This window comes from Salmo salar, chromosome ssa02, assembly GCF_905237065.1.
Source record: "Salmo salar chromosome ssa02, Ssal_v3.1, whole genome shotgun sequence".
Lineage (NCBI taxonomy): Eukaryota > Metazoa > Chordata > Actinopteri > Salmoniformes > Salmonidae > Salmo > Salmo salar.
In genome coordinates, this window is record NC_059443.1 from 66992140 (window position 1) to 67009109 (window position 16970).

Here is a 16970-nt window from a genome sequence, read left to right on the forward strand (position 1 = left end):
CCCCCCTACTCTCTTTCTCTCCTTCCTCCCCTCTCTCCCCCCTACTCTCTTTCTCTCCTTCCTCTCCTCTCTCCCCCCTAGTCTCTTTCTCTCCTTCCTCTCCTCTCTCCCCCTACTCTCTTTCTCTCATTCCTCCCCTCTCTCCCTCTACTCTCATTCTCTCCCTCCTCCCCTCTCTCCCCCTACTCTCATTCTCTCCTTCCTCCCCTCTCTCCCCCTACTCTCATTCTCTCCTTCCTCTCCTCTCTCCCTCTACTCTCTTTCTCTCCTTCTTCTCCTCTCTCCCCCTACTCTCTTTCTCTCCTTCCTCTCCTCTCTCCCTCTACTCTCTTTCTCTCCTTCCTCCCCTCTCTCCCCCTACTCTCTTTCTCTCCTTCCTCTCCTCTCTCCCTCTACTCTCTTTCTCTCCTTCCTCTCCTCTCTCCCTCTACTCTCTTTCTCTCCTTCTTCTCCTCTCTCCCCTACTCTCTTTCTTTCATTCCTCTCCTCTCTCCCCCTACTCTCTTTCTTTCATTCCTCTCCTCTCTCCCCCTACTCTCTTTCTCTCATTCCTCCCCTCTCTCCCCCAACTCTCTTTCTCTCCTTCCTCCCCTCTCTCCCCCTACTCTCTTTCTCTCCTTTCTCCCCTCCTCTATGGCATAACCAACCAGACAGATTTCCCTCAACAAGCTCCTTCTTCTTCTTCTTCTTCTTCTTCTTCTTCTTCTCTCTCCCTCGTTCCCTTCGCATCCTCTCCTTCCTTCTGTCACTCCACATTTCCGGATATGACCAAATTCAACGTTTTTGCTGACGGTTTCTATTTTACTTTTTGACAAGAAAAAGGCTATGAGGATTCTACCTTTATATTTGTAGCTACATCTGTCTTAATAAGAAATAGATGACAATGGTGGTGATGTCAACTGGTCATTTTTCCAAACTGCTATAACTGATTGGTGATGCAGTTTGCTAGGACAGTTGGCTTGTAGTACAAATACCACACGGAGCAGGTATGTTTCTTTAACAAATCCTTTATTTACAACATTCATCCTGTGCCCACAAACTTCGAATTCTGAAAGTGAAAGCATACCTGTGAGAGGGGTCGCCCTGGTAGTAGTTGTAGGTTTTACTACAGTACCCAAGAAGACCAATCTGTGAGTTCATTTGACCATGGGAAAAAGAGCTACAGTGTAAATACTGCAGGTTGGATTGAATTGAGCCCCTAATCTTCATTTTCAAGGTGATGATTGCACTTTTCTTCCCAACATAATACCGCAATAAATGTGAGTCCACATTAACAACAAAGAATGTTGCATCTCATGGGGGATTCAAACTGACAGTAGATGTCAGGAATTTAGCACAGAATCACTGTGAGCTAACTGTCTAAAGCCATATTTGCTTGTGATGCACATCATTTTATTATGAGAGCGTGCCAGTGGACTTCTGCTAAGTATGCTTTGGTGAGAAAGTGTTGGGATCAGGTGCGATTATAGTTTAAATGTCATTTTGCAAGCCAGCATAATGTGACTTGACAATGAGGCCTGCAAAGCAGGAGTTTCAGACAACTGTGTTAGGGTAAAATTAGGCTGTCGAATTCTGATCAAATTGTTGTTGTTTTTTTAAGTAATGTATTGTCATAAATAATTACATTTTCATGATAAAATATTCACCTAGGCACTCACTTGGTGAAGGCTACAGGACTGAACACCATCGAATGCCACACCTATGTCTAGGTCAATAGCAAACACAGTCATGGGTAGTACTGGTACCTCTAACATTCACTTGAAAGGCACCATGGGAAAAAAATATGCAAATATGGCTTTACACTCTACAGTGTTAAAACAACACCCCAAAATGAGTTTCTGTAACACTGCAGATGTTCATTCCCTAACACTGAGCAAGTGTAACAGCATCAGCTCTAATAAAGTGTTCATTTAAAGGGTAACTTTCAACGCAAATTTCAGCCTTTGTATAAAAAAAAGTTTTCAGGTGAGAAGTTGCGGGTGGGTAAACGTACATTGAAAAAAAGTATAAACACAACATGTAAAGTGTTGGTCCCATGTTTCATGAGCTGAAATAAAATATCCCAGAAATGTTCCATACACACAAAAAGCTTCTTTCTCTCAAATGTTGTGCATACATTTGTTTACATCCTTGTTAGTGAGGATGTTCTCCTTTGCCAAGATAATTCATCCACAGGTGTGGCATATCAAGAAGCTGATTAAACAGCATGATCATTACACAGGAGCAACTTGTGCTGGGGACAATAAAAGGAATAAGCTACGGACAAGGAACACAATTGCATTTTATCGATGGCAATTTGACTGCACAGAGATACCGTGACGAGATCCTGAGGCCCATTGTTGTTCCATTCATCCGCCACCATCACCTCATGTTTCAGCATGATAATGCACGGCCCCATGTCGCAAGGATCTGTACACAATTCCTATAAGCTGAAAATGTCCCAGTTCTTCCATGGCCTGCATACTCACCAGATATGTCAGCCATTGAGCATGCTTGGGATGCTCTGGATTGACGTGTACAACAGTGTGTTCCAGTTCTTGCCAATATCCAGCAACTGTGCACAGCCATTAAAGAGGAGTGGGACAACATTCCACAGGCCACAATCAACAGCCTGATCAACTCTATGCGAAGGAGATGTGTCGCGCTGCATGAGGCAAATGGTGGTCACAGCAGATATTGACTGGGTTTCTGGTCCACGTCCCTACCAACAGACCCATATCTGTGTTCCCAGTCATGTGAAATCCATAGATTTTTGCCTAATGAATTGATTTCAATTGACTGATTTCCTTATATGAACTGTAACTCTGTAAATTCTTTAAAATTGTTGCATGTTGCGTTTATATTTATTGTTCAGAGTAGTATAGAAAAATGTATTTTAGTATAAGATGAATTAATCAATCAATGTGCAAAAACTTAGATATTAAAACAAACTATTCTAAAAATCAACCTGCAACAAAGCATGCTGGGAAATATGATAACGAGTCCTCTCCCATGTCTTTTTCACTCTGAGAGAGTTAACAGAAATGAACTCAACACATTCGAGTTACAACAACACCATGTGGTGTTGATTCCACTGTGATCCAAATAACACTTAAAACCTGTTGAGGACAGACGTTCCGCTACCAAATATCCAATGGTAGAGCATGGCGCGAAATACAAAAACCTTAAAAATGCTATAACTTCAATTTCTCAAACATATGACTGTTACACCATTTGAAAGATAAGACTCTCGTTAATCCAACCACATTGTCCGATTTCAAAAAGGCTTTACAGCGAAAGCTAAACATTAGATTATGTCAGGAGAGTACCCAGCCAAAAATAATCACACAGTCATTTTCAAAGCAAGCATATATGTCACAAAAACCCAAACCACAGCTAAATGCAGCACTAACCTTTGATGATCTTCATCAGATGACACTCCTAGGACATTATGTTATACAATACATGCATGTTTTGTTCAATCAAGTTCATATTTATATCAAAAAACAGCTTTTTACATTAGCATGTGATGTTCAGAACTAGCATTCCCACCCAAAACTTCCGGTGAATTTACTAAATTACTCATCATAAACGTTGACAAAATACATAACAATTATTTGAAGAATTATAGATACAGAACTCCTTTATGCAATCGCTATGTCAGATTTTAAAATAGCTTTTCGGCGAAAGCACATTTTGCAATGTTCTGAGTACATAGCTCAGCCATCACAGGCTAGCTATTCAGACACCCGCCAACTTCGGAGCTCACTAAACTCAGAATTACTATTAGAAAAATTGTATTACCTTTGCTGTTCTTCGTCAGAATGCACTCCCAGGACTTCTACTTCAACAACAAATGTTGTTTTTGTTCCAAATAATCCATAGTTATATCCAAATACCTCCATTTTGTTCGTGTGTTCAGGTCACTATCCAAAGGGTAACGCGCGAGCGCATTTCGTGACAAACAATTTCAAAATGTTCCATTACCATACTTAGAAGCATGTCAAACGCTGTTCAAAATCAATTTTTATGCTATTTTTCTCTTAAAATAGCGATAATATTCCAACCGGACAATGATGTATTCATTCAAAGACGAAAAGAAAAAATGGCGAGGTCTCGTGAACGCGCATCTCCAGTCTCTCTGTCACCAGGCAGTCCACTGACAAACTGTGCTGCTATTATCTGCCCAGAGACAGGAGACGCCTCAATCCGGTTTCTGAAGGCTTTAGAGAGCCAATGGAAGCCTTAGAAAGTGTCACGTAACAGCTCAGATACTGTAATTTCGATAGAGATGCAACAGAAGGACTACAAATTGTCAGACAGCCCACTTCCTGCTTGGAATCTTCTCAGGTCTTTGCGTGCCATATGAGTTCTGTTATACTCACAGACACCATTTAAACAGTTTTAGAAACTTTAGAGTGTTTTCTATCCAAATCTACTAATTATATGCATATTCTAGTTTCTGGGCAAGAGTAGTAACCAGATTAAATCGGGTACGTTTTTTTCACCCGGCCGTGAAAATACTGCCCCCTATCCACAACAGGTTTTAATTTATTCACTGCAGGTAGCGTCAATTTTAATCCCACTGGTGTTAACCCACTGGTGTTAACCCCACTATAATCAACACTCAGATATAACACTCACAACACTAGTTACAGTTTTGACATAAATATACTTGAACATCTATGGCAAGACTGGAAATGGCTGTCTAGCAATGATCAACAACTAACTTGGAAGAATTTTAAAATAATAATGTGCAAATATTGTACAATCCAGGTGTGTAACTCTTAGAGACTTACCCAGAAAGCCTCACAGCTGTAATTGCTGCCAAATATGATTGTAACATATATTGACTCAGGGGTGTGAATACTTATGTACATTATATATTTCTGTATTTCATTTTCAATAAATTTGCTAAGAAATCAAAAAACATGTTTCACTTTGTCATTATGGGGTATTGTTTGTAGATGGGTGACAAATATATATGTAATCAATTTAGTCTGTAACACAACACATTGTGGAACAAGTCAAGGGGTATGAATACTTTCTGAAGCACTGTATATGCAAATGTGGCCTATGCATACATGGCTGGGCAATGTGAACGCTACATCCAATCAACAAAATGATCTGATAAATGTAAATGTAATTTAATACAGGATGGAAATTAAAGTAGCTGCTATGCCAGCAGGACAGGCGAGGGTATGCACAGTCCATTTAGCATGTCTAGTCAATTTATATCTTAGACATAGAGTAAAATCTCTCTCTCTCTCTCTCTCTCTCTCTCTCTCTCTCTCTCTCTCTCTCTCTCTCTCTCTCTCTCTCTCTCTCTCTCTCTGTCTCTCTCTCTCTCTCCCTTGAAACCAACTTTTTATTTAGAAACGAAATGTACTACAACGTAGAAATAGGATACATTTGGTCATAAAGTCAGTCTCGTTCATAGCTGAGCCTTGTGGTCACAACGTAAATAAAGGTTGGGTTTGTTTCAATACTGCCCACATGCCTACAGCTGGCAGCACACAAGTCATCATCAATTCAGAGTGAAGCTGCATGCAACCTGATCGTAATTCCTGTGGTAAATTTGTGTTGACTTTGGATATCCCAGTGGGGCTAGTTAGGGACCATCTGTAAATTACACAATGTACATTGGACAATATGTTAAAATTTGGTCTCATTTATTGATGGTCCCTAACTAACCCAGGAGCTAGGCTATCCAAAGTGAAACCAAATTATCCACAGTAGCACACCAGCTGGCTAAAGCTTATTGGCAAAATAATTTGGCTTACTCTTCCTACACACACAAGACCCCCACATCAAACCACACAACAAAACCAACTCACATTTGAATTCAGTCATGGCACCTAGCATTTCTTAATGAACCAAATCTAAAATGAGGCCAAATCAGGAAGGGCAGTCATCCTTTAAGCTGGCTGTTTGACTAGCTGAATGTAAAGTTCAAATATCATGTTCTCTCTCTTTCTCTCTCCACAGCTACTTGTCCGAAGCCCCTGCATTGATCAGTGAAGACTTAGTGGATTACCGGACCAGTGTTTCTATGGTGATGGACTGACGGTCATACCCAGTCTACTCAGGACTAAGTGTGGACCTTGGAGGGAGGGACCACCAAGGACTACAACTGGCTCCAGCACCCAGACTTTTAGACCAAGCCACCCACCTAACCAGGCACCAGTGAATGAAACAGGGGGACTAACAACAGACAACCTGAGGAGAAGCCTCTCTCTTCCTATCTTCATCTCTTTCTTCACCTGGATCTCTAGATTATTCTAGTAGACTGTGTCAGAGAACTCAGAGAAGCATCAGGAGAAGAGAAGAATAGGTGAGTGAGCCCCTAACATACCACATATAAAAAGTGGTATAATTCACCTGATTTGGATGTAAATACCCTCAAATTAAAGCTGAAAGTCACTTTCAGCTCATCTTGATTGTTTCCTTTCAAATCCATTGTGGTGGCGTACAGAGCCAAAATGATAATAACTTGGTCAATGTCCAAATATTTATGGACCTGACTGTACCTATTACAATTTAGACATTCAGCAGATGCTCTCATCCAGTGCGACCCACAGCTAGTGCATTCATCTGGCGATAGCCAGGAGAGACAATCACATATCACAGTCGTATCCCAACCACCTATCACAAACATAATATAATACAAAATACAATACAAAATGCATAAACATTCAGTGTTCTGTGCCCAACTGGCCACTGCAACAGGTGGTGTCAACAAGGGGAAATTGCCAAGTTCTTTCTGGAAAAACAGAGAGCGAAAGAGAGAAAGAAAGAGTGCGAAAGATACGGTCTGACTGGTGAAAAGTCTCTGTCTCTACACAGTCTGTCTATGGCAGCGTTTTAAATGGCCCCCTATCCCCTATATATCCCCTATGGGCCCTGTTCAAAAGTAGTGCGCTATGTAGGGAAAAGGGTGTCATTTGGGACATATGAAAGTAGGCCAGTCTTCCCGGTGTTGACAGACAGGCAGCCAGACCCTTAAGGAATGATCTCATCTAGAGACAGAATAACAGGACAACACAAAGGAAGAAAAGATGAAACCACAGACCAGGTTCAGATCTCTACGGACATGGGGAGATGGTGTGTGTGTGTGTGTGTGTGTGTGTGTGTGTGTGTGTGTGTGTGTGTGTGTGTGTGTGTGTGTGTGTGTGTGTGTGTGTGTGTGTGTGTGTGTGTGTGTGTGTGTGTGTGTGTGTGTGTGTGTGTCGGAGAGGAAGAGAGGGAGAGCGTTCATGCTGTATGAGTTTTGTATGTATGGGGTAGTATGGTGATATGTCTGATTGTGTGTGTGTGTTGGACTGTACCTCTCGCTGCTCCACTGTCCTCCTCCTTGTCAAATCCATCAGATTGTCAGAGTGACAGCATCTTCCTACACAGTCACTGTGATGTGTGTGTGTCCCGCTGGAGTTGGTTGATAAGAGTGTGTGTACGTGTGTGTGTACGTGTGTGTGTTTCATCTCTCAGACGGTGGCTGAGATAAGAATCTGATAAGGGGACTCCATTCTCTGTCCACCTCTCTCACACAGCTAGTGGCCATGGTAGAGTAATGTAGTGATGCTCTCCTCACACAGCTAGTGACCATGGTAGAGTAATGTAGTGATGCTCTCCTCACACAGCTAGTGGCCATGGTAGAGTAATGTAGTGATGCTCTCCACAAACAGCTAGTGGCCATGGTAGAGTAATGTAGTGATGCTCTCCACAAACAGCTAGTGGCCATGGTAGAGTAATGTAGTGATGCTCTCCTCATACAGCTAGTGGCCATGGTAGAGTAATGTAGTGATGCTCTCCTCACACAGCTAGTGGCCATGGTAGAGTAATGTAGTGATGCTCTCGTCACACAGCTAGTGGCCATGGGAGAGTAATGTAGTGATGCTCTCTCACACAGCTAGTGGCCATGGTAGAGTAATGTAGTGATGCTCTCTAACACAGCTAGTGGCCATGGTAGAGTAATGTAGTGATGCTCTCTCACACAGCTAGTGACCATGGTAGAGTAATGTAGTGATGCTCTCCTCACACAGCTAGTGACCATGGTAGAGTAATGTAGTGATGCTCTCTCACACAGCTAGTGGCCATGGTAGAGTAATGTAGTGATGCTCTCTAACACAGCTAGTGGCCATGGTAGAGTAATGTAGTGATGCTCTCTCACACAACTAGTGGCCATGGTAGAGTAATGTAGTGATGCTCTCTCACACAGCTAGTGGCCATGGTAGAGTAATGTTATGATGCTCTCTCACACAGCTAGTGGCCATGGTAGAGTAATGTAGTGATGCTCTCCTCACACAGCTAGTGGCCATGGTAGAGGAATGTAGTGATGCTCTCTCACACAGCTAGTGGCCATGGTAGAGTAATGTAGTGATGCTCTCTAACACAGCTAGTGGCCATGGTAGAGTAATGTTGTGATGCTCTCTCACACAACTAGTGGCCATGGTAGAGTAATGTAGTGATGCTCTCTCACACAGCTAGTGGCCATGGTAGAGTAATGTTATGATGCTCTCTTACACAGCTAGTGGCCATGGTAGAGTAATGTAGTGATGCTCTCTAACACAGCTAGTGGCCATGGTAGAGTAATGTAGTGATGCTCTCTCACACAGCTAGAGGCCATGGTAGAGTAATGTAGTGATGCTCTCTCACACAGCTAGTGGCCATGGTAGAGTAATGTTATGATGCTCTCCTCACACAGCTAGTGGCCATGGTCGAGTAATGTAGTGATGCTCTCTCACACAGCTAGTGGCCATGGTAGAGTAATGTAGTGATGCTCTCCTCACACAGCTAGTGACCATGGTAGAATAATGTAGTGATGCGCTCCTCACACAGCTAGTGGCCATGGTAGAGTAATGTAGTGATGCTCTCCTGACACAGCTAGTGGCCATGGTAGAGTAATGTAGTGATGCTCTCCTCACACAGCTAGTGGCCATGGTAGAGTAATGTAGTGATGCTCTCCTCACACAGCTAGTGGCCATGGTAGAGTAATGTAGTGATGCTCTCCTCACACAGCTAGTGGCCATGGTAGAGGAATGTAGTGATGCTCTCTCACTCAGCTAGTGGCCATGGTAGAGTAATGTAGTGATGCTCTCCTCACACAGCTAGTGGCCATGGTAGAGTAATGTAGTGATGCTCTCTCACTCAGCTAGTGGCCATGGTAGAGTAATGTAGTGATGCTCTCCTCACACAGCTAGTGGCCATGGTAGAGTAATGTAGTGATGCTCTCCTCACACAGCTAGTGGCCATGGTAGAGTAATGTTATGATGCTCTCCTCACACAGCTAGTGGCCATGGTCGAGTAATGTAGTGATGCTCTCTCACACAGCTAGTGGCCATGGTAGAGTAATGTAGTGATGCTCTCCTCACACAGCTAGTGACCATGGTAGAATAATGTAGTGATGCTCTCCTCACACAGCTAGTGGCCATGGTAGAGTAATGTAGTGATGCTCTCCTGACACAGCTAGTGGCCATGGTAGAGTAATGTAGTGATGCTCTCCACAAACAGCTAGTGGCCATGGTAGAGTAATGTAGTGATGCTCTCCTCATACAGCTAGTGGCCATGGTAGAGTAATGTAGTGATGCTCTCCTCACACAGCTAGTGGCCATGGTAGAGTAATGTAGTGATGCTCTCGTCACACAGCTAGTGGCCATGGGAGAGTAATGTAGTGATGCTCTCTCACACAGCTAGTGGCCATGGTAGAGTAATGTAGTGATGCTCTCTAACACAGCTAGTGGCCATGGTAGAGTAATGTAGTGATGCTCTCTCACACAGCTAGTGACCATGGTAGAGTAATGTAGTGATGCTCTCCTCACACAGCTAGTGACCATGGTAGAGTAATGTAGTGATGCTCTCTCACACAGCTAGTGGCCATGGTAGAGTAATGTAGTGATGCTCTCTAACACAGCTAGTGGCCATGGTAGAGTAATGTAGTGATGCTCTCTCACACAACTAGTGGCCATGGTAGAGTAATGTAGTGATGCTCTCTCACACAGCTAGTGGCCATGGTAGAGTAATGTTATGATGCTCTCTCACACAGCTAGTGGCCATGGTAGAGTAATGTAGTGATGCTCTCCTCACACAGCTAGTGGCCATGGTAGAGGAATGTAGTGATGCTCTCTCACACAGCTAGTGGCCATGGTAGAGTAATGTAGTGATGCTCTCTAACACAGCTAGTGGCCATGGTAGAGTAATGTTGTGATGCTCTCTCACACAACTAGTGGCCATGGTAGAGTAATGTAGTGATGCTCTCTCACACAGCTAGTGGCCATGGTAGAGTAATGTTATGATGCTCTCTTACACAGCTAGTGGCCATGGTAGAGTAATGTAGTGATGCTCTCTAACACAGCTAGTGGCCATGGTAGAGTAATGTAGTGATGCTCTCTCACACAGCTAGAGGCCATGGTAGAGTAATGTAGTGATGCTCTCTCACACAGCTAGTGGCCATGGTAGAGTAATGTTATGATGCTCTCCTCACACAGCTAGTGGCCATGGTCGAGTAATGTAGTGATGCTCTCTCACACAGCTAGTGGCCATGGTAGAGTAATGTAGTGATGCTCTCCTCACACAGCTAGTGACCATGGTAGAATAATGTAGTGATGCGCTCCTCACACAGCTAGTGGCCATGGTAGAGTAATGTAGTGATGCTCTCCTGACACAGCTAGTGGCCATGGTAGAGTAATGTAGTGATGCTCTCCTCACACAGCTAGTGGCCATGGTAGAGTAATGTAGTGATGCTCTCCTCACACAGCTAGTGGCCATGGTAGAGTAATGTAGTGATGCTCTCCTCACACAGCTAGTGGCCATGGTAGAGGAATGTAGTGATGCTCTCTCACTCAGCTAGTGGCCATGGTAGAGTAATGTAGTGATGCTCTCCTCACACAGCTAGTGGCCATGGTAGAGTAATGTAGTGATGCTCTCTCACTCAGCTAGTGGCCATGGTAGAGTAATGTAGTGATGCTCTCCTCACACAGCTAGTGGCCATGGTAGAGTAATGTAGTGATGCTCTCCTCACACAGCTAGTGGCCATGGTAGAGTAATGTTATGATGCTCTCCTCACACAGCTAGTGGCCATGGTCGAGTAATGTAGTGATGCTCTCTCACACAGCTAGTGGCCATGGTAGAGTAATGTAGTGATGCTCTCCTCACACAGCTAGTGACCATGGTAGAATAATGTAGTGATGCTCTCCTCACACAGCTAGTGGCCATGGTAGAGTAATGTAGTGATGCTCTCCTGACACAGCTAGTGGCCATGGTAGAGTAATGTAGTGATGCTCTCCTCACACAGCTAGTGGCCATGGTAGAGTAATGTAGTGATGCTCTCCTCACACAGCTAGTGGCCATGGTAGAGTAATGTAGTGATGCTCTCCTCACACAGCTAGTGGCCATGTTAGAGGAATGTAGTGATGCTCTCTCACTCAGCTAGTGGCCATGGTAGAGTAATGTAGTGATGCTCTCCTCACACAGCTAGTGGCCATGGTAGAGTAATGTAGTGATGCTCTCTCACTCAGCTAGTGGCCATGGTAGAGTAATGTAGTGATGCTCTCCTCACACAGCTAGTGGCCATGGTAGAGTAATGTAGTGATGCTCTCCTCACACAGCTAGTGGCCATGGTAGAGGAATGTAGTCATGTGAAGAGGTAGATACTAACTACAGGATGGAGAGATACTACTGTGAGATTTGTGTTTGTGTAAGAGAGCGAGAGAGCAAGAGAGAGAGAGAGAGAGAGATAGAGAGAGAGAGTTTCTATGTGCGTACGTGTATTAAAATGTGTTTGTTTATGTGAGAGGTAATGTGTGTGTGATGGCGTGTTTGTGCATTCCACTGGGCAGGCCCCCAACAGGCCCCAGGTATCGGTAATCCCTTCTTTCATCTCTCCCTCCCTACTCCCCAGGTGTTTGCCAGGTACTACCGTGCCTCTCCAAATGCTGTGAGAAACACTGCCAAGCTGCCTACCGGGTGGGCAGGCCTCCCTCTCTATCTAGCGTTCTCTCTCTCTTTCTCTCTCTCTCTCTCCATAGGGTTCTTCACTCCCCCTTTGACTCCTGCTATTCCATTCTTAGTATGAAGACCAGATTGAAACAGGAGGTTTTCTTGCTTTGTCAAGCCCAAACTCACGAACTTCAAGCTAGGTAACTCTCACTTCCCTTCCCATGGAGGTCCAGACAGGGGGCTTTCCTGGATTGGCAAGCCGACATTGGGTACCCCGACCTGGGCAGCCCTCAGTTCCTCTCCCCCCTGCGCTGAGCTACTGTGGGAAGATGAGTGAGGATCCTGGCTCAGTAAGCATTAGCCATGAATGAGCCATGCTAATCTCATTAGCGAGGTGATGATTGAATCCTGTAGGAATACCACCGCCAGCGAGGCAGATGAGCCTTCCTCATCTTTTATTGAGGGTTTATTTCAGTCACAAGGGTGATGGAGGGATAAGAGAGGAAAAGAAGAAAGATCTAATGAGTTAGAAGAAAGTAGAATAATGGATTGGACAGAGAGAAGAGGAGAGGTAGACGGAGAGGACAAGAGAGATAGGAAGTAGAATAGTGGAAAGGAGAGAGAGAAAGACTGTGAAATAAAGAGGCAGAGGGAGAGAAAGAGTGAGGGGAATATAAAGGCAGAGAGAGAAAGAGGGAGGGAAATATAGAGGCAGAGAGAGAGAGAGAAAGAGGGAGGGAAATAAAGAGACAGAGAGAAAGAGGGAGGGAAATATAAAGAGGGAGAGGGAGAGGGAGGGAAATAAAGAGGCAGAGAGAGAGAGAAAGAGGGAGGGAAATATAAAGAGGGAGAGGGAGAGAAAGACTTGAGGGATCTCTCTCTCTCCATGGTCTCTCCTCCCTCTCTACTCCACCCCACTAACCCCTGTAGCTGAAGCCCTAAAGGAACTAGCTGTAATGCTGGGTTTCATTACTGGCTTCCAAATCAGAGTTTGGGAAACAGTGAGCAAACAAACTAACAAACTCTCTCTGTTTTCTCTCTCTCTCTGTGTTTGTGTGTGTCTAAACTAAATGGCTGTGTTCTGTATGGTTCATTACAGACCAGGGACTCTGGAGTCTAAGTAAACAAGCAAGGCTCCAGCTACAGGGTCTCTACCCTCCACTAGCCCTCTGACTTCTCTTTCACCACTTATTTGTTTTGTCCTTTCTCTCTCTCTCTCACTTTCTCTTTCAGTCTCCCCTCCCTTGCTCTATCCACCCCCTCTATCTTCACTCTCTTTTTTTTCAAATGTTCTCCCTCCTTCCCCAGACTAGACCAGTGTAATGTCAGAGTCTGTGGTGGGTCAGCCCAACACTGGTACTGCTTTTCCTGCCCATTCTACAAATAATCAGGAAGTAACACTGTATTCTTTTTTTTAACCTTTATTTAACTAGTGTCGTGTCTTTGGCTATGCCGGATTAAGTGATATGACATGCTAACTTATAAAATGATTTCTCTGTAATTAATATTACCTGATTAAGCTAATCATGTAAATGTAATTAACTAGAAAGTCGGTGCACCACGGAAGAACGTTTATAGAGCCGTTATCTTCCGAATAAACTCTTAAAATACTTAGTAATACTTTACATCGATAGCAGTCAATATTATTAACCCTTATCTTATTTTCAGTCTCATAATGAAAGTTGTAAATTCTTGGCTATCTTCACGAACCCTGGCTAACAAGTTGAATCAGCAATACCAAATTGGGTTTAATTATTTATTTACTAAATACCTAAACTAATCACACAGAATTACAAATACACAGAATACAATGATCTCATACAGAAAACGTCCTGGTGGACGGAACCTGTATGAAAGCTGGTTACACAAAGGAAAGGGGGTTGGGCTTGAATGAAAGAGCGGGAAGATTTAGGAACAGAGAAACAGCAGCTATGCTATCGTAAATACATTATCTTATGCATTACTAAATTACCGCCCATTTGGAAAAGGAAAATGCAATAAATATTTACTCTGAGCTGCGCTTCGGTAGATTGGTCGTAGATGCTGGCCGGGTTGGCCAACAGATCTTCCTGAAAACTCTTAAGAATGTCTCTGGTGGTAAATTGGATACGTGGTGGTATCTTCGTCCGTCTGTTAGACTGGATCCATCGTCTGTCCTTTCCTAGCCCACGTCTACAGCGGCTAGGAAGTATCACTTCTGTAGTGAATAAGCTCAAAGTTCATATCATTCGCCACCAAAGCTCACGCCGAGGTTGGCTTAGTTCTGTACTTGACATGTGTGTCCTTCTAACGTAGAGGCTGCAGACCTCCCGTACTGGAACAACATGGTTATCTTTTCGTCAAAAGGCTTATATAGTGGAGAGGGGGGAAGGATGTGTTTCATCGTTTATAACCCCTCCTCTTCACAGGGGTGGGCCACTGATCAAGCAGGGCACTTTCCTTATGAAAACCCAAATCTCTCATTTGGAAGCTAAAATTACATTTCATCTCCTAACAAACAATTTCAATATCAAACATTTCAATTGCATAACAATTCCATGTTACTCTGATAACTAGAGGGTGTATACTTTCTCAGGTACAGTTTATGTCGTCCTGTCATCAGTCATAATGTCTGAGATGACAAGCGAACTGACATACATACTCATTACGTTCCCAAGCATATTTCCAACTGGTTTTATTACCAAAATATGGTTCCTTTTCCCCATTTGTTTGATGTTCCCAGACTCTCTATATTTAACACAGGCTATTCAAGTCCATCAGTAGGGTCAGAGAGGGGAAGGGAGAAAGGTATTTATGGGGGGGGGGGGGTCATAAACCTTACCCACAGGCCAACGTCATGACACTAGGCAAGTCAGTTAAGAACAAATTCTTATTTACAATGACAGCCTACTGGGGAACAGTGGGTTAACTGCCTTGTTCAGGGGCAGAATGACATATTTTACCTTGTCAGCTCGGGGATTCAATCCAGCAACCTTTCAGTTACTGGCCCAACGCTCTAACCACTAGGCAGGTAGCCTAGTATACCCTGGGGGTATAGTTTGTCTTATAGCACCATGTCCATTCTACAAATAATCAGGAAGTAACACTATCTTGGGGGTACAGTTTTTCTCATAGCACCATGTCCATTCTACAAATAATCAGGAAGTAACACTGTATCTGAGGGGTACAGTTTTTCTCGTAGCACCATGTCCATTCTACAAATAGTCAGGAAGTAACACTGTATCACAGGGGTACGGTTTGTTTCATAGCATTACATCCAGACAGGAAGTAACACTTTTGGTATTTTGGTATTTTATTAGGATCTCCATTAGCTGTTGCGAAAGCAGCAGCTACTCTTCCTGGGGTCCACACAAAACATGAAACATGACATACAGTTGAAGTTGGAAGTTTACATACACCTTAGCCAAATACATTTAAACTCAGTTTTTCACAACTCCTGACATTTAATCATAGTAAAAATTCCCTGTCTTAGGTCAGTTAGGATCACCAATTTATTTAAAGAATGTGAAATGTCAGAATAATAGTAGAGAGAATCATTTGTTTCAGCTTTAATTTCTTTCATCATATTCCCAGTGGGTCAGAAGTTTACATACACTCAATTAGTATTTGGTAGCATTGCCTTTAAATTGTTTAACTTCGGTCAAATGTTTTGTGTAGCCTTACACAAGCTTCCCACAATAAGTTGGGTGAATTTTGGCCCATTCCTCCTGACAGAGCTGGTGTAACTGAGTCAGGTTTGAAGGTGACTCAGTTACACCAGGACAACAAAGTCAATATCTTGACTTTGTTGTCCTTTGCCACAACTTTGGAAGTATGCTTGGGGCCATTGTCCATTTGGAAGACCCATTTGCTACCAAGCTTAAACTTCCTGACTGATGTCTTGAGATGTTGCTTCAATATATCCACATAATTTTCTTTCCTCGTGATGCCATCTATTTTGTGAAGGGCACCAGTCTCTCCTGCAGCAAAGCACCCCCACAAGATGATGCTGCCACCCCTGTGCTTCACAGATGGGATGGTGTTCTTCAGCTTGCAAGGCTCCCCCTTTTTCCTCCAAACATAACGATGGTCATTATGGCCAAGCAGTTCTATTTTTGTTTCATCAGACAAGAAGACATTTCTCAAAAAAGTACGATCTTTGTTCCAATGTGCAGTTGCAAACCGTAGTCTGGCTTTTTTATGCCGGTTTTGGAGCAGTGGCTTCTTCCTTGCTGAGCGGCCTTTCAGGTTAAGTCGATATAGGACTTGTTTTACTGTGGATATAGATACTTTTGTACCTGTTTCCTCCAGCATTTTCACAAGGTCCTTTGCTGTTGTTCTGGGATTGATTTGCACTTTTTGCACCAAAGTACGTTCATCCCTAGGAGACAGAACGCGTCTCCTTCCTGAGCGGTATGACGGCTGCGTGGTCCCATGGTGTTTATACTTGCGTACTATTGTTTGTACAGATGAACATGGTACCTTCAGGCATTTAGAAATTGCTCCCAAGGATGAACCAGACTTGTGGAGGTCTACAATTTCTTTTCTGAGGTCTTGGCTGATTTCTTTTGATTTTCCCATGATGTCAAGCAAAGAGGCACTGAGTTTGAAGGTAGGCCTTGAAATACATCCACAGGTACACCTCCAATTGACTCAAATGATGTCAATTAGCCTATCTGAAGCTTCTAAAGCCATGGCATCATTTTCTGGAATTTTCCAAGCTGTTTAACCTCTTACATCTAGACGTTCCGCTAGCGGAACACCTGCTCCAATATCCAATGATAGGCGTGGTGCGAATTACTAATTCCTCAAAAATACAAAAACTTCAATTTTTCAAACATATGACTATTTCACAGCATTTTAAAGATAAGACTCTCCTTTATCTAACCACACTGTCCGATTTCAAAAAGGCTTTACAACGAAAGCAAAACATTAGATTATGTCAGCAGAGTACCAAGCCAGAAATAATCAGACACCCATTTTTCAAGCTAGCATATAATGTCACAAAAACCCAGAAGACAGCTAAATGCAGCACTAACCTTTGATGATCTTCATCAGATGACAACCCTAGGACATTA

General features: G+C 43.3%; 1 protein-coding gene across 2 annotated transcripts in view; it reads left to right on the forward strand.

Moving 5' to 3' along the window:
- The window catches only part of LOC106590757 (protein phosphatase 1 regulatory subunit 29), a 322277-nt gene that overhangs the window by 156337 nt on the left and 148970 nt on the right, over nt 1-16970 (forward strand). For both annotated transcript variants that reach the window (XM_045708346.1, XM_045708350.1), the window contains exon 2: nt 5968-6313. The gene's annotated coding sequence lies outside the window, so the exon portion shown is untranslated. The remainder of the gene's footprint in view (nt 1-5967; nt 6314-16970) is intronic.